The sequence below is a fragment of the Mustela lutreola genome, chromosome 2 (genome assembly GCF_030435805.1).
Source record: "Mustela lutreola isolate mMusLut2 chromosome 2, mMusLut2.pri, whole genome shotgun sequence".
NCBI lineage: Eukaryota > Metazoa > Chordata > Mammalia > Carnivora > Mustelidae > Mustela > Mustela lutreola.
The window spans coordinates 155,841,508-155,867,161 of NC_081291.1; the positions used below are offsets into that span (position 1 = coordinate 155,841,508).

General features: G+C 40.3%; 1 protein-coding gene across 4 annotated transcripts in view; it reads right to left on the bottom strand.

Annotated features, from left to right (window-relative positions):
• Positions 1-25,310, bottom strand: part of PLS1 (plastin 1) — a 117,062-nt gene extending 91,752 nt beyond the window's left edge. For 2 of the 4 annotated variants that reach the window (XM_059163867.1, XM_059163868.1), the window contains exon 1: positions 25,155-25,293. The gene's annotated coding sequence lies outside the window, so the exon portion shown is untranslated. Of the gene's footprint in view, positions 1-25,154 lie in introns of all 4 variants that reach the window. The other 2 variants (XM_059163869.1, XM_059163871.1) reach the window with 2 other exon arrangements.
• Between the last annotated feature and the right edge of the window lie 344 nt (positions 25,311-25,654).

Sequence of the window (25,654 nt, forward strand, 5' to 3'; positions counted from 1 at the left end):
ATCATTTCTCAAACTTTGCAAATTTCAGGGCAGCAATTACCCTTGAGAGTAGTGACAACTGGAAGGAAGCAGGAAGGTTTGGGGGGTGCTGGTAATAATTCTGGTTTCTTGATATAGGTGCCACCTTCATGGGAATATCATTTTGTTAAAATTCATCAAGTTACACACTCAATTTGTACAGTTGTCTGAATGTGTATTGTATGTCAATTAAAGATTCAGAAATGGACAAAAACCAAAAAATCTACTCCCTTTTTCCCACCATACTCTGCTAGGTAATCTGACAGAATATGAATTTATATATTTAGTAAAAGATGAACTGGATGGGTGCATTGGTGGCTCAGTGAGTTAAGCCTCTGCCTTCGGCTCAGGTCATGGTCTCAGGGTCCTGGGATTGAGCCCCACATCAGGCTCTCTGCTTAGCAGGGTAACTGCTTCCCGCTCTCTTTCTGCCTGCTTCTCTGCCTACTTGTGATCTCTGTCTGTCAAATAAATAAATAAAAACTTAAAAAAAAAAAAGGATGAACTGGAAATCTTCTCTCTAACAATCCCAGTTCTTTTCCTTAAATTAGACATTCTCAGCAATATCCTTTTGTTAACAACATAAAATAATAAATACACATATCCTTCAGAATTTTGGTGTATCGATAATATAACCACAATCATTTAAATTTAGTATTTCAAATCAATTCAATAAGTAGTTCTGAGTCCCTACCACATCCAGGATGCTGCAAGGGTACCTTTAATGCTGTGCAGATTTATGGAGGAAGACATCAGAGAGAATTTGAAATGTCCTATGAAACAATGGCAGATGATAGAGATTCTTTTATCCTTTTAAGTCACCTACTGGGAAAAATGAGTTGATGCCATAACTTTCAGCGCCTTGGAAAATGTCTCCTTGAACTGGTGAGTGTCGAAACTTGTCACTCATGTGTACTATTATAGATAAACTGGAAAGAAAGACAGAAGGGCAGACCAGGCAGGTGAGAGAGCATGAACAAAGGAGTGGAAGCTTGAGAGCATATGGGCATGGAACGAGAAACTAAAAGCAAATATCCTGTTTGAATGAGTGGCCCTACTTCATATCAAACTTTTCTTCTGAATCTAAATTACCAGAAAAGCAGGCAAAATGTGAATTACTTCCTCTTGTGGCACACAGAGATAAGTGTCACTGTAGCTCTACTTGACTATACAGAATTCCTGAGATATCCTTTCCAAAACTACTTATTTTGGACTCTGGCCCTGAGATTATTTCAATTCAGAAAAATATCCAGTTAAATCACATTTTCTCACACACATCAACATTAATGCCTGCAACCCCACTGGCAGTGATAACCACTGCTATCTTTTCTGTCAACAAAGGCAGACAATGTTTGAGTCAGTGGCAGGCAGAATAATTCCCCCCCAATATGCCCATGCCCTAACCCCCAGAACCTGGGAATATGTCACCCTTACACGGCTAAAAGGGACTTTGCAGATGTGACTAAGGGCATGGGCCATGGGATGGGGCAAAATATCCTGGATATTCTAGAGAGACCCAATCTAATCCCATGAATTCCTTAAGAGCAGAGAACCTTCCCCTGCAGAGTAAGAAAGATGGAGGAGGAGGAAAGATTCAACGTGTGAAAAGGTCTGGACCCTCTCATGCTGGCTTTGAAGATGGAGGAAAGGACTATGAACCAATGTCATCATAGGCGACATCTAGATGCTTGGAATGGCCTTCAGTTTATATCCAGTAAGAAAATGAAGATATTCAGACTACCATCTCAAGAAAGTGGATTCTGCCAACAACCCGAATGAGCCATGGACAAGATTCACCCCCCAGGACCTTCAGAGAGGAACAACCCTGTCAACACCTTTAGTCCAATGATAAGACTCATGTCAGACTTCTGAACTACAGAAAGTAAGGTAATCAGTGTGTTGTACAAGTCACAAAATTTTGTTAGGGAAGCAACAGAAAAATAATACAGGCTCACACAGTTTTATTCAGAACAGGATGTTCTTACCACCTTGGCCATGAATGGCCCACAAGAGAGAACAGCTATCATTTAAAAGAGAAGCAGAGGGAAAAGAATAGTGTGTCTGTAAGGAAGGGTTTGGCTTTGACTTTCCTTAAATAAATTTTCTCTTCCATTGGATATACACATATATTGGAAGTTAGTCAAATATTTAGGTTAGCAGCTGAAAAAGAAAAACACCACAAAAATGAAAAGATTCAAGATCCTTCCAAGAATGATGAATAGGATGCCTTACTCTTAATCCCACCTAATAGACTGGGACCCAGAGATTACTGCAATAGATAGTAAATGCTACCCAGCAATTAGGTAAAGTGGTTCTCATTAGCAGTCATAAATTCAAATGTGGAGCTTATGCTAAATGCAAATTCCTGGGTCTCAGCCCCAAAGGTTATCACTCAGAAGTTTTAGGGGAGAAACCAGAAACATGGAAAAGATCAAAATTCAGAATTTCTAAATTTTGTCCTCTAACGAATGATTCATACTGCGGAAGTATTCCCACCAACCATTCTCTCACCAATCACCAAGGACCTCTCCTCTTCTGACCTAGACCCAGCGCAGTTCAGGAGGTACCCCAGGAGCTAGCCTGTCTAGCAAACTAGGTGGTTAAGAGACATACATCTTGGTATAAACAGACTTAGATTTGATTCTGCTCTTGCTCTTACTGACAGAATGTTCGGGCAAGTCACTTAAGGTCCCTGAACCTGTACCCTCATTTGTATAAAGGGAATGACATGTCATACCTACCCATATAACTGTTACCCAAATTTAACACAATTCTTGAAACATACTAACTACTCAGTTGCTGTGTCTATTAATAGCACCATTAATTCCATTTTTAGATGAAGTCTAAACAAAATACTTATAAGCAGAGGTAGTTTGAATTCTTTAACATTTTTCATTCCTGTATCTGTAACTAGAAAGATTAAGTATTTAATGGAAGAAGCTTCCACAGTAGACTACATGGAATTGAGTATAAAGAGGCTGTATTGTAGGGGGAAATAAATAAAAGAAACCATAATATCTGTATCTCTTTGAGGCTATATATGCCCAACAAGGTATAATTTGATTTCAAACCTCTAAAAAGGTTGGTACAAGAAAAAAAAAAAAAACTCTCCCACGTATAAACAGCTAGGAAATTTATCTCTTTATTCATCTTAGAATATAAAACACCAATTATGTAGATTGTTTGAAACCAGTCCTTGTTATCACTGAGTATTTTAATGGCTAGTGAGACCTCTGCTCTGGTTTGAAGAATCTGAAAATAAATCTGAACAACCTGCTCAAGGTCACAAAGCAAGATAAATAGTTTCAATGTCCAGGTGAATATGAAGAACATACATAATCATGTCACTGAGCAATATACACAATTCAGTAACATGAAACAGAATAGACACAAACAAGAAGAAAAGAGCCCAGCGTCACTGAGTCCATGCAAATGAGAAATGATACTGTCACAGTCAAATGGCCTGCATTTGGGGTCACAACTAGAGAAATTAATCAGAGACTAAAAACAATATAAATACATGAAGAGTAAATTATGAAGAATAATACTGGAAGGAATACAATACCTATTCCATTATTTTTCTATGATATTTTAGTGTTCTCCTCTCCCTGCTTGTATTCATTCTTTTGCCTCTCCTTTATTCTTTAAAAAAAAGGTAGGCAATGTTAACAGATGAGAAAAGAGGCAGTTAAAGAAAATATTCTTGCTTGCACCTGCTGGTCCTTCTCAGACTACAGTCCTCTAAAGAGGGCAAGATTATCAGCTAGGGGAAACCCATTCTCCTATCTTATGTTTCCATGAGAGCCTATTGTAAAGGCAGCACTCTTGGCCTCTTCTCTACATTCTTTTCTTATCCTTCTCAAGGGAGGGGCACTGATTTATCTTACTGGTGAGAAGGTAAGTGTCTGGAGTTCATTGACACTTATTCCTCTACTGCAATGATTCTCAAACTTTAACTGCAACAGAATCATAAGACTTTCAAGCCCCACACCCCAGAGTCTCTGCTTCAGTTCATCTGGGTTAGAGATCACCAATCTACATTTCCAACAAGTTTTGAGGTAATGCTAATGCTGCTTGTGTAAGGACCACGCTCTGAGAACACATGGCTGTACTGAAGGGGGCTAAAGTGTTCGATGTCATTATCCTCACATGGCTTACCCTTTTCCTCTTTAGCAGTCGCTTGTCCTCAGGACACAAACTCTCCCTTTCAACCCAATGGCAACTGTGTCCAGCCAGTCTGCCTGGAATGGGATGAACAGAATTTAAAACTTGGGGAGAAAATGCATGAGGAAGACCATTTGGTCATAGGCTGTAATCATGGTCCAGTTTCACTGGCAATAAACTTGGTATTTTAAACTGAGTGGCCTCTATTTCTCAATCAGTTCAGAGAACAAAGAGAAATAAATTATCAGCCCTAGATCCAAGAGCATCCAGCATATGACCATGGGAATGAGAAGGAATTTCAAAAGCTGTAACTTCATTTTGGAAGCAGAGTGACTTGCCTCGTCTAAGTCCTAATGCTGAAGCCAAATGACATCAAGTGTGCATACTGAATAATGTTCTTGCTCTTGAAGACTATACAGGTATCACCAAAGGGCTGTAAATGGAGAGAAGATATAGAACCTTCATGAAATTTAGCCTAGATTATTTCTTTGGGTAGATCACCAACAACAGTCCAGACCAGGTTGGCTGGCTCAACAGCTCCCTCCCCACCCAGCTAAGCAAAGTCCACTAGGACACTTCTTGACCACCCCTTCTGCCCATTTTCCATCCTTGGGTCTGGCAGCTCTGCTTCTATGCTATGTCCTACCCATCCTACAAATACTTCTTAGTCTTAGCTCTCAAATGACACCCTGGTTTCAAACCCCAGTGTGTAACCAATTTTGCTCCATCTCTGCTCAGCCTCACTGAGCTCCTAAAGTCCGTAACAGGATTCAACATCCCCAGGCACTCTTTCTGGGATAGCAAATGGCTTTCCTTAAGAAGAGCAGAAAATTAAAATGCAATCTCACAGCAAACAGAAAAATAGAGAAGAACAGTGAAACTCATGCCAGGTCTTGCAGGTCATAACCTCCCCACTCCTGGGGCACTCATCTCAGGGCTTTTGTAACTTCTTCTTCACCACCCTAAGAGGCCTGCCTGGCTACCAACAGACAAAATAGCACCCAGGGGCCACATCCTGCCTGGACACATGTCTTCTGTGGCTCGTTAAGTATCTTTTAAATTTTGGAGTGAACATATGAAATTAGAGGATTAACATAAAATTCAGATTTCTATTTTCTCTTTTAAAAACAGGAGGTCAGGGCCCCTGGGTGGCTCAGTTGGTTAAGCGACTGCCTTCAGCTCAGGTCATGATTCCAGGGTCCCGGGATGGAACCCCACATTGGGCTCTCTGCTCGGTGGGGAGCTTGCTTCTCCCTCTCCCTCTGCTGCTCTGCCTGCTTGTGCTCTCTCGCTTTGTCAAATAAATAAATAAATAAATAAATATTTTTGAAAAATAAAATTAGGAAGTCTAGGAGCACTTGGGTGGCTCAGTCAGTTAAGCACCTGCCTTCAGCTCAGGACTGAGACCTATGTCAGGCTCCCTGCTGGGTGGAGAGCTTGCTCCTCCCTCTCTCTCTGCTGCTCCCCCTGCTTGTGCTTTCTCTTGCTCTCTCTCCCCATCTCTGTCAAATAAATATATAAAAATTTTCCTTCTTTTTTTTTTTTTAGGATTGAGAATATCTTCCATTTAGCATTATTTGTTTTCAGATAAGTAAATGGAAGGAATTAACAATTTCAAATGCATTAAATATAGAATGCAACTTTAAGAAAATACTAGAACATTTTATGAAAAAAATTACATGTCATACATTTTGAACACAATATTTTATCAGAAAAATACCAGCAACACGATATTAGACAAAGGCAGTTGAAAAAAATCAATTAATCACCTATTATCTATCTATATTGAAAATAATTTCTCAACCCATGTTATATACAATATTCAGATAATCAACATAAATACAATTTAGATTTTATTTAGGACTTTAAAAAAATAACATAAAATAAAATCACGAGGTCTAGCAATACTGATCCTTTTTTTCTACGCAGTAGCACTGGGCTAAGCCACAGACAGATGTGCCCTTTCCATAGGTATAAACAGTTTGCCACAATCCTATGATCCCTGGTTACTCTCATTTACCACAGAGCATATGTAAATGAACAGTAGTAAAGCATGAACTCTACTACCTGCTATTGTTAATTTCCTGAGCTACTCCTGAACTCAAATTATTAGTGCTGTGCTGCTGAGACAGAAACACACGTATTTTGTTTCCTCTTCAGCTGGTACTTGTTTCCGTTCTCAGTCCTGAAGCCATAATTGTAGGAATCATAAGTAAATGGACAAGTGCTTATCCCAAAGTGGCCCAGACTCATGGAGGGTGAGGAGAAAGACAATAAAGGGACTCAAAATAAAAAGGCAATCCCCTTTCCAATGTCTCTAGTTCCCTAAAAGATCAGGACTCAAGAAAGAAAAGGTAGCCTTATCCTTGCTGTTATAGGAAGAAATTCCATAATCAGAAGCGACCAAATATAGAAATTTATGGAACATCTAATTTTAGATTATATATAAGGCAAACCAAAGTTTGTTGTTTTTGGAAAGACGATCACCTGGCAGGCCTTTTCATGTAGAAATAAGCTACACCAAAAAAGAGAAAAGGAGGGGCACCTGGGTGGCTTAGTGGGTTAAAGCCTCTGCCTTTAGCTCAGGTCATGATACCAGGGTCCTGGGATTGACCCCCTGCATCGGGCTCTCAGTATGGAGCCTGCCTCCCTGCTCTCTCCTTGCCTCTCTGCCTACATGTGATCTCTGTCTATAAATAAATAAAAATCTTAAAAAAAAAAAAAAAAAGAGAGAGAGAGAGAGAAAAGAAAGAAAGAAGCTACACCAATGAGAAAGGAGAATATTTACCTACTTAGGAAATGATCATAGTGCAATAAAAGTGTACAAAGATCTCTTCTTGTCTTGAATCATCTGTTATTTGCATGTAAAATGAACTGGTTGAAACTCCTGCTAAGCCACCAACAAATGACTGCTGTGTCACAGACACTTGCCCCAGAGTGGCACAAGTTTAGGTACTTTTAAATTCCTGGTCTTTGCCCATAAGATTAGATTAGTGAATTGGTGTCAAGGGGAATATTTGATTTTTTTTTTAAATATTTTATTTATTTATTTGACAGAGATCACGAGTAAGTAGAGAGGCAGGCAGAGAGAGAGGAGAAAGCAGGCTTCCTGCAGAGCAGAGAGCCCGATGTGGGGCTGGATCCCAAGACCCTGGGATCATGACCTGAGCTGAAGGCAGAGGCTTTAACCCACTGAGCCACCCAGTTGCTCCATGAATATTTGATTTTTTAAATCCTTCCTTCTCTTTCTCACTTCTCTCCTTCCAAGGACAGCACTTAAGTGGGAAAATAAAATGTGTTACTATTTCTCTCCTTAAGACTTCCCAGAACAAGAGGTGCCTGGGTGGCAGGGGGCCTGCTTCCCTCTCTCTCCGCCTGCCTCTCTGCCTACTTGTGATCTCTCTCTGTCAAATAAATAAATAAAATCTTTAAAAAAAAAAAAAAAAAAAAAAAAGATTTCCCAAAACAAGACTGGATTCTATAGTCCTTTTCCTCCTGATTCAACATAAAACAGACCCAAAGTGAATCAGAAATTTTCAATAGCCCAAGAATCTTACACAGGTTGTGTTGGCTTTGGGATCTAACCTTTCCACTGATTCAGAGGAAGGAACAATGCAGGGAGGGCTAAGGCTAATTTGTGGAATGGCCGGCCCACTGTGATGACTAATGAGATTCCTTGGGGATAGAATTACAGAGTACTTCCACATAAAGTTTCACAGGCAGGACAGTATTTTGAAAACTTTATATACAAATATAAAGTATCTATATTGTGATTTTGAGCTGGACATGATAAAACACTCTATTGTAAATCTGGCCTTATCTAGATTCTCAGTGATGATTCAGTTAGTTGGGAAAAGAGGAAGATCTCAGCACACTGTTTATGTCAAATTGGAGTCTGAGCTGATTATCTTTGCTCATAGACAGAAACAAGCTAAAATTACATCAGTGAAAACTATTAGAATACTTGCTTCCTAAATGTTTCCTTTTTCAATTACATACTTGCTCCTTAGGAAAAATCATTTTTTAATTTTAGTCACCACTTCTATTTTCTTACACTGTAACAATTTTAAGGAAAAAGCAGTTTAACTACTTTAGGGGCACCTGGGTGGCTCTGTTGGTTGAACATCCAACTCTTGGTTTGCACTCGGGTCACGATCTCAGGGTCATGGGATTGGGCTCCACGCTCAGATCAGAGTCTGCTTAAGAATCTCTCCCTCTCGGGGCGCCTGGGTGGCTCAGTTGGTTAAGCAGCTGCCTTCGGCTCAGGTCATGATCCCAGCGTCCTGGGATGGAGTCCCACATCGGGCTCCTTGCTTGGTAGGGAGCCTGCTTCTCCCTCTGCCTTTGCCTGCCATTCTGTCTGCCTGTGCTCACTCTCTCTCTCTCTCTAATTAATAAATAAAATCTTTAAAAAAAAAAAAAAAGAATCTCTCCCTTTCTCTCTGTCACTCCCTGCTGTGTTCTCTCTCTCTAAATAAGTAAGTAAATCTTAACAAAATAAAGGAATATCTCAATAAATCTAAGCTTTGATCATCATCACCTGAGGAGTTATAATGCAAAAAGGTAATTTTTTCTTAGAAGTTTGTCTTTATTCTCTTAGAAGATGCAGTCTTGATATCAAGACTGGATATCAAGTTGCTGAATCAGCCATACCTAAATTATTATAAATTTATTAGTTTATGGCAAAGCTCATTTGGTATTTAGTATCAAGTAATTATCACTAAATATTTCAGTATATTTTTCTCTCTTTAGTGGAGTTTTTGGGATGGAAGGGTTTGGGTTTAGGTTAAGGGTTTGTTGTTGTTGTTTTGGCATGCCAACCACTTCTCTTGCTGTAAAGAAGGTGAGGCAAAGACATTTACTGTTCAATGAACAGCCACGTACTTCCCCTTCCTTCCAGCAGCATCACATGATTAGTTCTAATCAATGGGCTGTGAGTCACACTAAGCCAAAGCAATTCAGAGCTAGTATGTGATCCTTTAGCTCCTCTTCACCTGCTAAGACAATTTGGAAGTCCCAGGTTAAAACAGCAAAATCACAAAAACCAAGAAATTGGTAGAGATTTCAGGGCTATTTGTTACTGCATGATAGCCTACCCTAACTCATACAGAAAGTATGACCAGAAAGAAACTTTGTGTTAGTCTGTGATCAACCCACTTGGGCCATTTATAAGGATTAGCTGAATCAAGCAGGGAAGTTTTCCAAACCTTCCTCCAAACCTTCTGTTTTACTTTATTATTTCATTTCACATGCATTCACAGGTTATTACCACTCTTTTTCAAAGGTAAGTACTTAAGACCAAATCCTCCATGCTGCTCACTTATTAACAAATTCAAGATCTTACTGAGACATACCATGAGCAACACAAAGCAATGTAACCACTGACAGATCTTAGCTGAATATGTTGTTCTCCTACATGGCTGCTTTCCTGTTTTAGGACCCTCAGGCTTCATTTCAGGAGACACATGCGGCAGTGGAGTTAGTAGGCCAGACAAGATGTCATAGTGACGTGGGCAAAGCTGGCTCTCCTTCGTTAGCAGTCCACAAGTATGCTGTTAATTCGACAGGCTGATTTCAGTGGGGCCTTGAACAGAGACAGATGCTATCTCCTCCAGCTGGCAGTAAAAATATCCAGTATGATAAGGACTCAAGCCTATGCCCTTCAAAACATTACTGATTTAAAACCTTTGGGAACTCTGGAGCCTGGCCTGGACAGCAGTAAGGTATAAATTTCCACAGCCCCAGATGCAAATCTCAGCTCAACTACTGACAGCTGCCTGAGTCAAGCCACAGGACACAGCACAGCATCCCCAATACCCGGTTCCCTGCCCCCTTCACAAGGCATCTGTCAGGCTTACAGGAATTGATGGTGGTCAAAATACTGACTACATGTTGAAACTTGGTGCCTCAGAACCATAGGATTCTTTTTTTTTTTTAATTTCATTTATTTATTTGTCAGAGAGAGAAAGAGCGAGCAAGCAGAAGCGGGGGAGCAGCAGGTAGACGGAGAAACAGGCTCCCCCCCTCTCTGAGCAGGGAGCCTAATGTCGGACTCAATCCCCGGACTCCTGGGATCATGACTTGAGCTGAAGGCAGAGAGTTAACTGCGTCACCCAGGCATCCTAGAACCATGGAATTCTTAAAGTCAATCTACATTTCTATTAACTTTATGTTTTATTACAAGCAAAACATCATTCTTGGGTACATTTAAAGCAGTGAAAAATGTGTCTGGGGTTTTACCCTTAGACTAGATGCTCCTTAATGACAGTCACAATAATAAATTCTCCTACTTTATCTGATCGTCTTCCATTGTGATCAAGTCCTTGCTAGAAAAAATATATCTTGAGTTACAGGTCTGTTCATTCTCCAGAAGAAACTGGATTTTTTTTAATCCCTAGGAATTTCCTATCAACCGTATTTTTGCTGACTTCCAGTTCTGATCGTGTATTTCTATACTCCAAGTAAACTGCACTCATGTAATATTTTTAATACTAAAAACCAATGTCAGTGCAGCCTAATCACAAAAAAAGAAAAATCAGACAAATTCCAACAGTCCTACAGTGTACCTGACTACTACTCACAACTCTGAAGATTATCAAAAAACAAGGAAAGGCAGGAAAACTATCAGAGCCAGGAGAAGCTTGAGAAATGTCAGCTAAATGTAATGTATGACATCTTGGTGGGATCCTGCAGCAAAAACAGGACTTCCCGTAAAAACTAAGGAAATATGAATAAACTACAGCTAATCATAGTATAACAATATTGGCTTATGAATTATAGCAAATGTACCACACTAAGGTAAGATGTTAATAGGTAAACTATTAGTGTGTGTCAGTGTAGGGGCACATGGGAACTCTCCATACTACCTATTTAATTTCTCTGCAAATCTAAAACCATACTAAAAAATAGAGCTTATTAATAAAAAAATGTTAACCACAATGAGATGCCACTTTCACACAAAAATGGCCAATATGACCAAAAAGATAAATGGCAACCCCTGGTGAGGATGTGGAGGAACTAGAACCTTCATACGTTGCTAGTGGGAATGCAAAAATGATGCAGTCACCAAATAATAAAATAAAGTAGCAGTCATATTGGAAAATAGTCTGGCCATTTCTCAAAATGTTAAACAAGTTACCATGTGACCCAGCAATTCAACCTCTAGGTATATGCCTGAGAAATGAAAACACATGCCCCCCAAAAAACTTGTTCACAGCAGCAGCAAATTCATAATAGCCAAAAAGTGGTAACAACTCAAATACCCATCAACTGAGCAACAAATAAGATGTGGCAGGATCCACACAGTGGACTATTATTCAGCCATAAAGGATGAAATTTTAATACTCGAACATGGGTGAACCTCAAAAACATTATGCTAAGTGAAATAAACCAGACAAAAAAAGCCACATATTGTATGATTCCATTTATATGAAATTTCAAGAACATGTAACACAAAGTAGAATTGTCACTGCCTATGCAGGGGGTGGGTAGGAAATGAGGAATGTTAATGGATACAGGATGATAAAAATATTCTAAAATGGACTTACAGGGACGCCTGGGTGGCTCAGTGGGTTAAAGTCACTGCCTTCAGCTCAGGTCATGATGCCAGGGTCCTGGGATCAAGCCACGAATAGGGCTCTCTGCTCAGCAGGGAGCCTGCTTCTTCCTCTCTCTCTCTCTCTCTCTCTCTCTCTCTCTGCCTGCCTCTCTGCCTACTAGAGATCTCTGCCAAATAAATAAATAAAATCTTTAAAAATATAAATAAAAAATGGACTCACACATATGAGTGATTTGAATGGTACGTGAATTATACCTCAATAAAGCTGTTATTAAAAAAAAACAACAACTCATGTGCACCAAGATTGCTGACAGAACACTTTTTAATCCTATTCAAGACAAAGATTTTGACAATGTCTTGTTAATATGAAACCATGAAACCATTAATTTCCCTGATATGCCTTGCTCCTTGATTTTGTAATATCCTTATTATAATGCCTAAGAGCATAACATAATGGAAAAAACATGCACACACGAGTGAGCTTTTTTATTTATTTTTATTTTTTTTTAATATTTTATTTATTTATCAGAGAGAGAGAGAGGGAAAGAGAGCGAGTACAGGCAGACAGAATGGCAGGCAGAGGCAGAGGGAGAAGGAGGCTCCCCGCCAAGCAAGGAGCCCGATGTGGGACTCAATCCCAGGACGCTGGGATCATGACCTGAGCTGAAGGCAGCTGCTTAACCAACTGAGCCACCCAGGCATCCCTGGAGTGAGCTTTTTTAGATTAAGTAAGCAACATATATAAGGCTTCCTAAAGTGTGCCTGAGATATGAAATAGGATGCAAAGAATATTCCCATGATATATAATAAATTAACTTACAAAAATGAGCATCACAATGTACTGTTTTAGTATACTTCCTCAAAATGTAGTCATTTCCTCTGAATTACTAGAAAATAACAATGCTTTCAGTTCTCCCATTATTTATTGTCCTAATCCTATGAGAAATTTAATACTAACCCTGCAGAAAACTTCAATTAGTGCTTAGTCTCCCATAGCATGATACATATCACGTAGGTAGAATATAACTCAGTAAAAATTTAGCAAGGTCAATTTTTTTTATTCTACACATTCCAGATGTATATTAAGAAATACAATAATTTAAAAAATGAAACTATTTCATTCAAGTTGAAAAAGATGAATTTTTGCCCATATTAATCCAGCCTAATTTCATGAAGCAAGAACTGAATCAGAGTTCAACAACAGATTTGAACTGCGTGGGTCATTATATGCAGATTTTTTTCAATACAATACTGTCAATGTATTTTCTCTTCTTTATAATTTTCTTAATAACATTTTCTTTTCTCTAGCTTATTTTCCGGTAAGAGTACAGTGTTATAATACATATAACCTCCACAATATGTGTTCATTGACTATTCATGTTATCAGTAAGGCTTTTATGTCATTGGTAAGGTTTTTGGTCAACACTAGACTATCAGTAGTAAAGTTTTTGGGGATTCAGAAGTTATATGTGGATTTTTCACTGCAGGGGTGAATGGGGGGAGGAGGTGAGCAACCCTAACCTCCACAATGTTCAATACAGCACAACTGTACTGCTAACGTTAGACAAACCGTGAAACCTAAGGTAGAATAAAATTACTTTTGGTTCTTGCTTTATTTAACTGCAGGGAAAAAGGTATCTAAGCCTCTAACCAATCAGTGTATTAATATTCATTTCTCTGAGCATCTCTATCAGCCACTTTCCTACTCCTAATCAGATTCTTCCTAAGACAATATAAAACACTTTGAGAGGAATATAACCTCAATTTTTTTAATTTAAATTCAATTAAGTAACATATAATGTATTATTTGTTTCAGAGGTACAGGTCTGTTATTCATCTGTCTTATATAATATCCAATGCTTATTACAACACATAACCTCAGTTTATATGTGTCAATTTACTTCAGAGGTGCAGTTTTACACACAACATTATCCACATGTAAAACATTATTAAATATTATTTAAGTCATTTCTAGAATTAGTTTAGAATGCATGTGAATCTACAAAGATCCTTGGACTTTGAACTCAAGCTGTGCTGTTGTGCCTCATGGATAAGCCTAGGTTAGCTCTTAAGATTTACAGCCAGTAAAACAGACGGGGGCTTAGCAGTCTAAAAAAAACCAGGGGGTGCATGGCCTGCTCAGTCAGTAGAGCATGTGACTCTAGATTCTGGTGTCGTGAGTTTGAGCCCCGCACTGGGTGCATAACTTGTAAGTAAGTAAGTAAGTAAAATAAGGCACCATGGCTCTTAAGTCTCTATAAGTTAAGTAGAAGGTAGAAAATATTAGGTATATGAAGTTGGGGGTGGGTATAGATGCATCCATTCCTTAACTCCTTTTTATATATTCATTCAACAACTTATCAGTTTCCAACTATGCAACAGACAATGGGGATACAAAGTTAGAAAGATACAATCTTGCCCTCAAGAAGCTCTCACCAGGGGATGTCAAGGAGGAGGTATGGAGCAGGGGAGAAGCAGCAGCAGCTCATATTCTACATGGCCATCCACATCTTAGCCCCAAGAATTTCAAATAAATCTTAGTGTTAATAAAATTTTTTTAAGTGACCTTTTAAAAAAGTTTTTATTTATTTATTCCTTTACTCTCTATACCACAACATGGGGCTCAAACTCAAGATTCGGAGATCAAGTGTCCCATGCTTTTTAGACTGAGCCAGCCAGGCACCCCTGTTGGAAGATTTTAATCTAAAATGTGTATGGTACCTTTTAATTTAACTATTTTATTTTGCTTAATCCACAACAAAATACAAACCACCACTAGGTTCAGATAGGCTGCATGCCTTTCCCACCTCTTGAACCTCTTAGCTGTGGATTGTGGGCAAAGGGGAGTCAGTCAGCTCTGTTCCACTCACTCAGTACATTGCCTCTTTTATCAGTCAGCTAGCAAATGGTAGCACCAGGGTGGCAATTTCCACTCACAAATCCACTGTTTTTTGCTTTTCTCCCCATATTAGTCCTCAGCACAGGATACTTTGTAGGGCATATACACAGAAGATTCTTAAAATCCCCAATGAGACAGAAATGTCTTTCTCATTTGTAGCCATCTGCCAAAGAGCTAAACAAAAGGGATCACTTGGCCTTAGTGCCCTTTAATCCCCAGCACTAAACCAGTAGACATTACCCCATTTATAGCTGAAGCAATTCTGAGGAGATACCACATTGTCATTCACCTTTACCTTTGGAATCTTTCAGCACTTGGGAGTCAGCCTGAAAGATCTGCTTAAGACACCATATTTAAATCCTTAGCCTTAATTTTTCAATTCCCTTGTCTTCCCAGAACAATACAGAACAAGCAGTATAACTGCTCAACCCAGTAATATATTTTTGTCTCGTTTTTATCATTTGTCTCTGAGAAACTGAAATTAGTTGTTCTTTACATTTTACATATTTCTGAAAGACACAGAAGCCTTTAATGATAGATTGATTTTTACAAATCCAAAAGTTGACTGAAATACACATACTAAAATCAGAGCCAGGGAAAAGCATTTTTACGTGTTTATCCAAGAGTCTGAACTATAGATAAATGCACTGTAAGAAATAGGGTTCCTCCTTTTCTGTTTGTGTTTTGGGGTTAGGAAGGAACTGACAGGGTAAGCCAAGATAAGACTATGATTCAACATGGACTACAGAATAAAGCCCAAATCCCACAACCTCATACTCAAAATGCTCCACAACCTTCCCTAAATGCCTTTCCAGTCTCATCTCCCTGCACTTCCCCAAAATGAACTAGAATATTCACCCTTAGCTGCACTTGCACTGCCCTGCCACACCTCCATTCTGCAGTTCAGTTGCCCCCTGTGTCTGGAACACGTCCTCCTCTTCCTCTCCCTAGTGACTGGTGAGCACCTGCTATCCTTCAATGTTTCCCTCCTTCAAATTCCCCTCCCTCCATTATTTGCTTTATATAGACAAATGCTCCCTTATTTCAGATGGCTTACAAAATGCATAAAACATCAGAAGACAGTATTAATTATCAATCCCTTAACTCTGTCCTTGCTTGCCCTAATTGCTACAATGGAAAGTTAGCCTTCCTCCACCTCAGGCCCATCTCTCTTGGTTTCTATCATTCCTACAACATGTAGCACCAACTGCCCTGTGCTGGAGCTAGGAACTCATTCCTCTTAACCCTCCTATAAAACTTCAGAGGGCAGAGAAGGAACTTTCCGCCATTGTGTACATCCTACCTTTCAGCTCAGAGCTTACAAACTATTCCAAAAATATTTGTTGAACACAGTTTAACATTACATCCAGATTACCAAAAATAAAAATCCAAGCATATACTCTGTGAATATACTAGTCATTCATACTTGGTTTGGGGTCAACTCCTAACTTCCTCTAGCTGATGCTGGCTTTCCACGGGTGGAATGGCCATACTGGCTAAACAGCAGTTATTTATTTAAAAGTATGTACTAAAAGCAAAGGACTGATTTCTTGGGAGAACAAGGTGGGTGGGGTATGGAACTGATAAGGAACTTCTAGGGAACAGCAACCACTTAAAGAAGACTAATTAAAAAACAAAACAATGGGGTGCCTGGCTGGCTTAGTTGGTAGAGCATGTAAATCTTGATCATGAGGTCATTAGTTCAAGCCCTACGTTGGGTGTAGAGATTACTTAGAAAATAAGCTTAAACAACAACAACAAAACCTGAAACATCAGTTTTGTGAAGAAAGTACAGTTTCAAAAGAAAACCATTTCTTTCTAGCTCATCTATCACACATTCCCTTCATTCTAGTCCACGGTTTCTCAACGTGTAGTTACCAGATCAGCAGCCTTGGCCTCACCTGGAACTTGCCAAAATGAAACTCTCCAGCCCCATACCAGACTTAAAGAAGGAGAAACTCTGGAGTTGGGACCTAGCAATCTGTTTTTCACTAAGCTCTCGAGGTGATTCTTAGGCATGCTCATGTTTCAGAACACATTCAAGTACCTGCAGCTTCCTGAATAGGCCAGCTCTTTCTAGTCTCCATGTTTTCTCCCCTACTGAACCTTCTCTAAGGAATGCTTTTTCCTCCATCTATTCTCTGTAGATTGAACTTGTGTTTCCAAGGCTGGGCTCAAAAATCTTGACACCTGGGACACCTGGGTGGCTCAGTTGGTTAGGCCACTGCCTTCGGCTCGGGTCATGATCCCGGGGTCCTGGGATCGAGTCCCACATCAGGCTCCTCAGTGGGGAGCCTGCTTCTCTCTCTGCCTCTGCCTGCTTGTGCACTGTCTCTCTCTCTCTCTCTCTCTCTGACAAATAAATAAATAAGATTTAAAAAAAAAAATCTTGACACCTTCCTCAACCCACTGATCAGAATTAACCGCTCTCGACCTGGGCTCCCCCAAAGCTTCATTCTGCCCTTTCTCCCAGTGATCACTCTTGTCCCAGGCTGTCCATGTGTCTGCCTGCTCCATCTGACTGAGGACGCATGAATGTAGGGACATGTCTCACTCACAGCCTAGCCCCCAATTCACCTCCTTTTATTCAGCTGCAGCCCTTGGATTTTTTCAGAGGAAAGAAAATTATTCTTCTGCAGCAAGCCTCTAACTGACAATGAAAAGACTGTTGAGAAGCATCCAAACCCTCTCGCCCTAATGGAGATTAATAAATATCTTATCAAGAGGGATCTGGGGGCACCTGGGTGGCTCAGTGGGCTAAAGCCTTTGCCTTCAGCTCAGGTCATGATCCCAGGGTCCTGGGATCGAGCCCCTCATGGGGTTCTCCGCTCAGCAAGAAGCCTGCCTCCCCCGTTTTCTCTGACTGCCTCTCTACCTACTTGTGATCTCTGTTAAATAAATAAATAAAATCTTTAAAATTTTTTTTTTTTAAAGAGGGATCTGAAGTTTAGGGGGAAGTTGTTGAAGGCACCTCTGGCAACAGAGAAATCCCTTAAAGAGCTCCATAGTCAAGACTTAGCTACAAACTTACTTAGGATCTTCTAAAAACCAAATATAAATTTGAAATTATTCCCTCTGATCAAAGAATATGGATTGAAATGAGCACAGATTTGGAGCTAGACTGAAGACCCAAGAGGACAGGATCCTGTATCTGTCTTGGCTATGACAATGGTCCCAATGCTGAGCCCTGACAGTTTGTCAAATGCTGTGAAGATACAGATGTGTGTTCCATCCCTGTCTTTCCAACTAGGTAACCTCAAGCAGGCAAGTCATTCTCAAAGTCTTGGCTACTTATCAGTGAAAGGCAGCAAGGTCAGAAAATTATTATCACTATCAATAAATACCTTACTCCTTACCTTACAGTTTCCAAATTGCTTTCACATTCTCTGTCTTATGTGATCATTAAACATGCAGCTGCAGAAAAGGACTCCCTTCTCATGGGGTCAGACTTTGACCTCCCATCCATGCCCCTGATCATAGGCCAATGGATTTCAGATATCTAAATTTTAAATTACTTAGCTCATGTTGATTGATCACTACTCAGAGATTATCAAGTTACCTTTTTCTATTGATCTTGAGTTTAACTTGGGCTGTTGAGGATAAGAAAAGGGATAAAGCAGGGGTGCCTGGGTGGCTCAGGGCGTTAAGCCTCTGCCTTCAGCTCAGGTCATAATCTCAGGGTCCTGGGATTGAGCCCCGCATCGGGCTCTCTGCTCTGTAGGGAGACTGTTTCTTCCTCTCTCTCTCTGCCTGCCTCTCTGCTTACTTGTGATCTCTCTCTCTCTCTGCCAAATAAATAAATAAAATCTTTTAAAAAAAATAAATAAAAAGAAAAGGGATAAAGCAAATAGCTATTATTGTTGTTTTTCCAAAATTAATTCACTTGCATGACAACTTTGCTAATCAGCTGTTAACACTGACCTGATAACACTTAAACTCTGCCAGAACTAGGCCACTCTTGAAAACACCATCTGAACCAAAAGAGTGTCCCAGTGAACCTAAAGCTGAGAAAAGAGGAAGGAAACAGCAGACTTCATCAGGACAAAATGCTGAGAAAGCCTTTGGATTAAAGAATTCAGGAGTCTGAGAAATTTGGGTTTATTACCAAAGGTTATAAATACTAACTTGATATTGAGCTAAAAGTTCAATTATGTACTAACTTGGTACTGTATTCCCACCAAATTATTGATAAATAGCAATTAAAACCTAAGCAGAGACCCACTTATCAAACCTCAAAATTCTACTTTGCATTGATTTTTATCTATAAACAGTAAGTACACTTCGAGTATATATCATCAAGGACAAAAAAAGGAAAGCAAATATAGCTACAAAGAATGGCATTTAAGATGACAAAGTGAAATGAAACAAAAAGTTTCCTTGTGCCTTTGATCATTCACTGTAAGTGAGTTGGTTCTGAACCTGCTTTTCTTTTATTTCAACAATTTAATCTAGGTTCTGAGCACCAGCTATGGAAACAATGTGTGAATTCAGCCAGCACTTTCTATCTAATGCATTCAAACTGTTTGATCAACATCAGTTTTAGGTCACAGATTGTCATGCATCACTTTGGATTTTACAATTGTGATCTGTGGGATAGGTTTACTCTTTAATTCGTAGAGTGCAGAGGGCCCTACATGAGCATTTATTGTAGGGAAGAAGGCTTAGGCAAGACGACCTTGGTCCAATGCTTAATTACCATGACTGATCCTCTTCCACACATTTACCAATGTTTCAATTCCAAATTCAATTCAAATTCTATTTTGACAGCATGATTACAATCTCGTTTCTTGGTTCTCCAACAAATTGAAGGAGATTTCATCATTTAAGTTTAAAAAAATGCTTTATTTCCTAGATCTTTAAACAATTTGAGTCTTTCAATAATAAAATAAATAGGGTAAATGCCAACCATTCCCCTAAAAACCTTTTGCTTTTTATCACGAAGAAGGTCCCCCATAAACTTTCCACCTTACAAAGACATCCGCTTACCTTACTATTGGAAAAGACAGTTTCTCGTATCTCCTCTGTGGTTGGCTTGGATTTTTTGAAGGAGGCATGTCTATGTGAAGTGAGTTATCACCCAAATATTCCCGTAGCTTTATAGTTCTGAATTTCTTAAAAGTTTCTTATAAAGTCTAAGTCCCCTCACACTGGACTTTGTGAGCAAATAACCTGAAACTTTCCTAAAAAAATAAAATACTCTCTGATAAGGAGCACCTGAGTGGCTCGGTCAGTTAAGCGTCTGACTCTTGGTTTCAGCTCAGGTCATGATCTCAGAGTCTGGAGATGGAGACCCATGTTGGACTCGATGCTCACAGAGTCCGCTTGCCCCTCTCCCTCCCCCTACAACTTGTGTATAGGTGCTCACACTCTTTCTAATAAGTAAAATCTTAAAAAAAAAAAAAAAACTTTCTGATAAAACAAGTGTTTGAAACAAGAAACTCTATAGTCATCACTCTAACACACTCCCTTTCTGTGCCCACAGTGTTACTAAAAGGCGACTCGCTTTTACAGAAGACATGTTACATACTTTTCACCAAAAACAGCCAGTAAGTACTTTGAGACACAGGAACATGTAAAAGAAGACGATCAAAGCTGACACAGCCATACATCTCATGATCTTTTAGGTCAGCAAAATTTCCAGCAAACTTGTACAGCCATTTTATAACCTATAAACCTGCCTACAGTACAAAGGCCTCTTTCTCTTGGTCCCTGGTTTTCATCATCATCAGAAGAAAACATGGATTTGGATCTTTGTTCAGGGAAAGAGCTGGGTGGTAATGATAAGTTCTTGGATGTTGAGAAGAATTGAAATGGGCGGAGGCCAGAAGCCAGTGGCCTTTCTTTTCCTATCCAGTGCACATGCCCTGGGAAAGCACAGAACCAGGAAAAGGTGAAGCAGAAGCAAGCAATGGAAACAGGACTTAGCACAGGGAGGAGAAGAACGCTCTCAGCGGGATTCCATTTCCAGACACGCATGAGGGAGTAATTAGGTTCATCAAGGAGGTTGAGAGGAGGCACTTTCTCAAGGGCAACTCACTGGTCAAATTTGGGGACTGCCAGTCCTGACTCTAAATTATTTGTCTCTGACCTGGGGCCTTCCCTGAGGTCTCTACACCCACCTTCAACTGCAACAAGTCCACACTCATCTCAGAACTTACTGATCTTGAGGATCCCAGAAGAATGAGTTCAGGTCTGGATTCTCCCTGGGGGTTTTGACCAGGGTTCAAAGACCTGAGATCAGGATAAGGGTCAAGACCCACAGATATTCCAAGAGCTTCCAGCAGTAAATCCTGCCACCCCAGGGGGAAAAAATCATTACAAACATGACCACCCGAGAGTCCTTAAACTCATACACAAAGTGAATTTCACACACCCCCAACTCAGAGGCATCTCCTGGATCTCTACACCAATTCACCTTCATTACCACTGCTCTACCCCCTGAAAGAGGACAGGAGCAGAACAGAAATAGCTTTACGGTGCATCCAGAGAAAGAGTTGCTGATCACCTTATAATGCCTTGAGGGTAAAAAAGGAAATAAAGACTAGGTGGAATAATTTTTAAAATAAAAACAAAAACTGGGAAGATTCACCACTGCTGTTTTATTTTCAGATTAAAGTCTGGCTCAGAATATTGAGTTTCACCACAGCTAAAATCTGTCATCATTCTCAGCATCTATTAGAGTTACCACAGATAAAGCTTTGCATTTTGTTAAGATATTTAATTATTTGAGCTCTCCATGCCTGAAGACAGGCAGGCCTGGGATTAAAACTTACCTCAACATTTGTCAATTGTATGACCTGAGAAATGTAACTTTATCTAAGTCTCAGTTTTTCCATCTGTAAAGCAGGAGTAAAGACTTAATGACATATCACTTATAAAGTGTTTAGAACAGTGTCTGGTGCATGGAAAATATTCTATAATCCTAGTTACTAATATTACCATTATTATTTTGAGAAAGATCCAGAATACAGTCATTTTATAATAGTGCTAGGTATATTATTCTAGAATGCAATCTTTGGGGCATTTTTTTTAAGTGTATGAGACATTATCTTCAACATACTACCTGACTTTGCATTTGGTTGTCCAACCAATTTTGACTATACCACGATTTAAAAAAAAAAAAAAAAAAAAAGGTAATCCCTCTATACCTGGCCAACCCTTCCCCTCCCTCTGGCAAACCATCTCTCAAGCTCTGGCTCTCCTCTCGACCACTCTCTCTCCCTGACTCCTTTACAAGAATAAGCATAACTTACCAGTTGAAGCTGGTGGTCAACTACACTGTGAATGTTAGTGTAAAAATGCACTATCAACAGCTCCATCAATGCGTGCACAGCCCAATGAAAAGGTTGTGTTTTGATTTGCAAAATGGTATCTGCAACAACTGTTCCAGGTAAACAAATATCTCAAACCACCTCTTGACCTTATTTTGGGTTCAGAAGCATTGTCTTCTTATTTTTCCAAGTAGAGAATCTGATCACAATTCTTTCTCAACCTTACCCCCACAGCCATTGCTCTTCACCTCCCAGTAGTGTAAAATATATCTCCCAAATACACTCGCAGTCCAAGGACTTTGGGCCCCTATGTTTGTGTCTTCTGTTCCAGAGAAGGTAGGCTACCACGTCCTTTCCAGACTCCTCCTCAACTCCATCGTGCAGACGCCCAGGACTGCAGCCTCACCCCCCTCATTCTATACTCAACCTGGAAATGACCAGTCATCCCTTGGGTCTCAACGCTTCCTATAACACAGACATCCTCCCATTGGCCACCAAGTTCTCCCATTTAGATTGGCCTCTGAGGGTTTTCGATCCACAGTACATCTCTAACTGGAGTGCCCTGTTGCCAATTCAAATTAATCTTGAGGCAAATAACCTCAAAAAGTTAGAGATAATGAAATGAGCTAGTAGTGAAGAGATGGTGTAGCCAGAGCCTCTGTTCACACTAACTAGCTTAGTTAAGCATAACTCACTTTCTCTTCTTATAATGAAGGTATGGTCTAGATAAGGCACTACCTGATAGCTCTAAGATCCTAAATGCCCACCTTCCCCATGCCAAAAAAAAACCACTTATTTATTCATACAACAACTATTGAGCATCTAATACTGCAGAACTACATGCCTAGCATTGTGAGGGATTAAAGATCATCCCCCCAAAAGCTTGTCATCTAGAATATATCAACTGTAAGAAACGTTAAAAGATAAAGTCACAATCAGAAGTACTTATAAGGTAAAAACTTTATAAGCCCATTATCAACACACCAAGCCTGAAACTGATTTTCAATATGTCTTTTCTTCTCTGCATCTAGTCTTTTACCAAAAGCTTTTTACTTTTCCTTTACATCATTTCTTAAATCTGTGCTTTCCACTAAGCTCTTAAGGATCACATGCTTAAATGCAGGCTTGGGCAACTCTCTGCTCTGTTATGATTTTACCTCTTCACTAGCACTCCCCAAACGGATCCATGAGCTCTCATCAAAATATTAGAATCACCCCATTAGGCTGGTTTGACTTGGCCACTGTCTTGCTATTCCTCTAAGGTGGCCTCCCCTGTATTACACGATATCCACCTTAAATCCCTATACAAGGGGTGCCGGGATGGCTCAGTTGGTTAAGCGTCCGACTCTTGGTTTTAGCTCGGGTCATGATCTCAGGGTCATGAGATCCAACCCTGCATCATGCTCTGCACTCAGTGTGGAGTCGGCTTCACATCGTCTCCCTCACCCCACTCTCTATCTCAAAATAAGTAAAAAAAATCTTTTTTAAAAATCCCTTTACAAAATGAGCCATACTTCACCTCCCACGAACAGTGGCTGAGAACATACTTAGTGCTTGGTGCTGGATGGGATGTCTAAGTCATAGGTTTTAAGTTCTAAGAGCTTACAAACTGATCAGGAAGTTGACAAGTGCTAAAATATAATAATCAGGGATACTAAAGATGATGCAGACACCAGCAGCACAGACAACAGTAATACATGCTATAGGGCTTGGAAGAGGGAGAGCTACTTTCTGGCTGCAGTAATTAAGGAAGTCTTCAAGAAGAGATCATACCTGAGTTACACCTCGCAGTATGGGCAGAACTTCAGGAAATGAGGCAAAAAGGCATTCTAAGCCAAAGGCCAATGTGACTGAGGCTAGAAAGGAGGGAGGTTTCAAAATCAGCAAATTTGTAGGTGGGGCTTGAGTGAGAGGGCACTTTTTAAAAGGTTTTTATAGGGTTTGATCAAGCTTAGTAATAGGAATAACTAATTTTCAGATTAAACCAGAGTAAAAGAAGGTAGAAGAAAAAAGTAATGTTTAAAAATCTACCCAAACTGTGAAGAGAGTATTATCAGGGGGATGGTAAAAAGAGCCCTAAAATCAGAAAACCTGGGCCCTAGGCCCAGCTTTGCCAAGGAGGGGCTCCAGCAGCCACAGCAAGTCATTTAACCTCATTGGTCTTGGTTTTCTCATTTGTAAACTGAAGCAGCTGAACTGGCTGACCTCAAAGGTCTCTAACAGTCCAAAACTAAACCAACTGTATATTATTTCTGCCATTAAAACATTCATCATGGGAGGGGAGAGGCTGGAGGGAAATGCAGATTTCTGTGTTCCTTTTTCATACAGGTTTCTCTTCCTGAACTAAAAATTTCTTTTTTCCTAAACTCATTAATTCTCTATATAGGTCTCCCACATCATAAATTTAACTTTACCTAAATAAAGTTCAGTGTGTGCCCCCTGATCTAAAATTTTATGACTCACAAGTTATCCAAGAAATTTGTGCAACGCAGCTGTAGCCTCCCACAAGTGTATCCAATACCGCAGCCCCAGGGTAAAATATCTGGGTATGAGCCGTAAAATGTGACAGGGTAAATAAAGGACAGAAAAGTGAGAACTCTTGCTGCTCATCTAAAATATCGCTTTCTTTTAATAGCACCAAATTAAACCTGAAATAACCGTAATGTAGAAAAGTAAGGGGCACGGGTGGGGAATCTTACATTTTAAAAAGTTTCTACTTTAAAATGCTGCTGAAACGCGTGAAGTGTTTGGCACTGAAATTCGCTGAAAGTTGACATTTTTTACGCCGCATCCAGAGGCCTCCTGCTCTAGGAAGGCAGCAAAACCAGAAACCACGAAAGCGATTTCACTTCAGCCCTATTGATCCTATGCACCAAAAGACCAAAAGCAAATAAAATCACTCAACAGAATTCGAGTGGAACAGGCTGGATCAGAAAGCCTCGGCAGCAGCCACCCAAAGTTTAAAAGCGCCAGGGGGATATAGAAAAGTTAACAAAATGCATAACTTCAAGCAGGGAATCATAATTCAGTTCCCAGGCTTACTGTGTAAGCAGCATAAATGCATGATTTAACACCTGCCCGCACTCCATGCTGCTGGGACTAGGCAGGTGCGCACCCAGAGGTCTGAGGACGCCGCACTGCACAGCCGGGCGCGGGGAGCCGCCTCTCGAAAGAGGGAAATCGGAGAGACTCCCCTCGAGCCGCTGTGCGCCAGCGAAGAAGTAAATCTTTGTTTTCTACCTACCGTTCCAGCCTTCCTCTCAAATCCCACCGCCGCGACGCGTACCTGCCGCAGCCGTCGAGCCCGCAGCTCCCGTTCGGGTCCCGAGCACTCCCAGCTCCACTCTGCGGATACCTCTCCGCGGCCGCCGAGCTGCTGCGCTCGAGCCACTACGCATGCCCGGCCGGCATCCAGGCCAGCAAACCCTAAATCCATTTGCCAGGTTTTAGCTGTGGCTCCTAGGGGAGAGGACCCAAGCCCCGGAGCCTGAGTTCCGCCCTAGAGTGGAAGACAAGTTGCAGATGCTGGGAGAGGTGGATGGACGCTGTGGCAACGTTATCCCTATTACCCTCAGTTACTCAGTACGTACTCCACCAAACCTAAAGCTAACCATCTACATAATTGGAATGAGCTTAGCTGAGTGGTCCTAAAACTTGAGCATGGATCAGAATGAGTGGGAGGGCTTGTTAAAACACAGATCCTGCAACAATTGTTTCAGATTCAGTTTGCCCACAGTGAGGCCC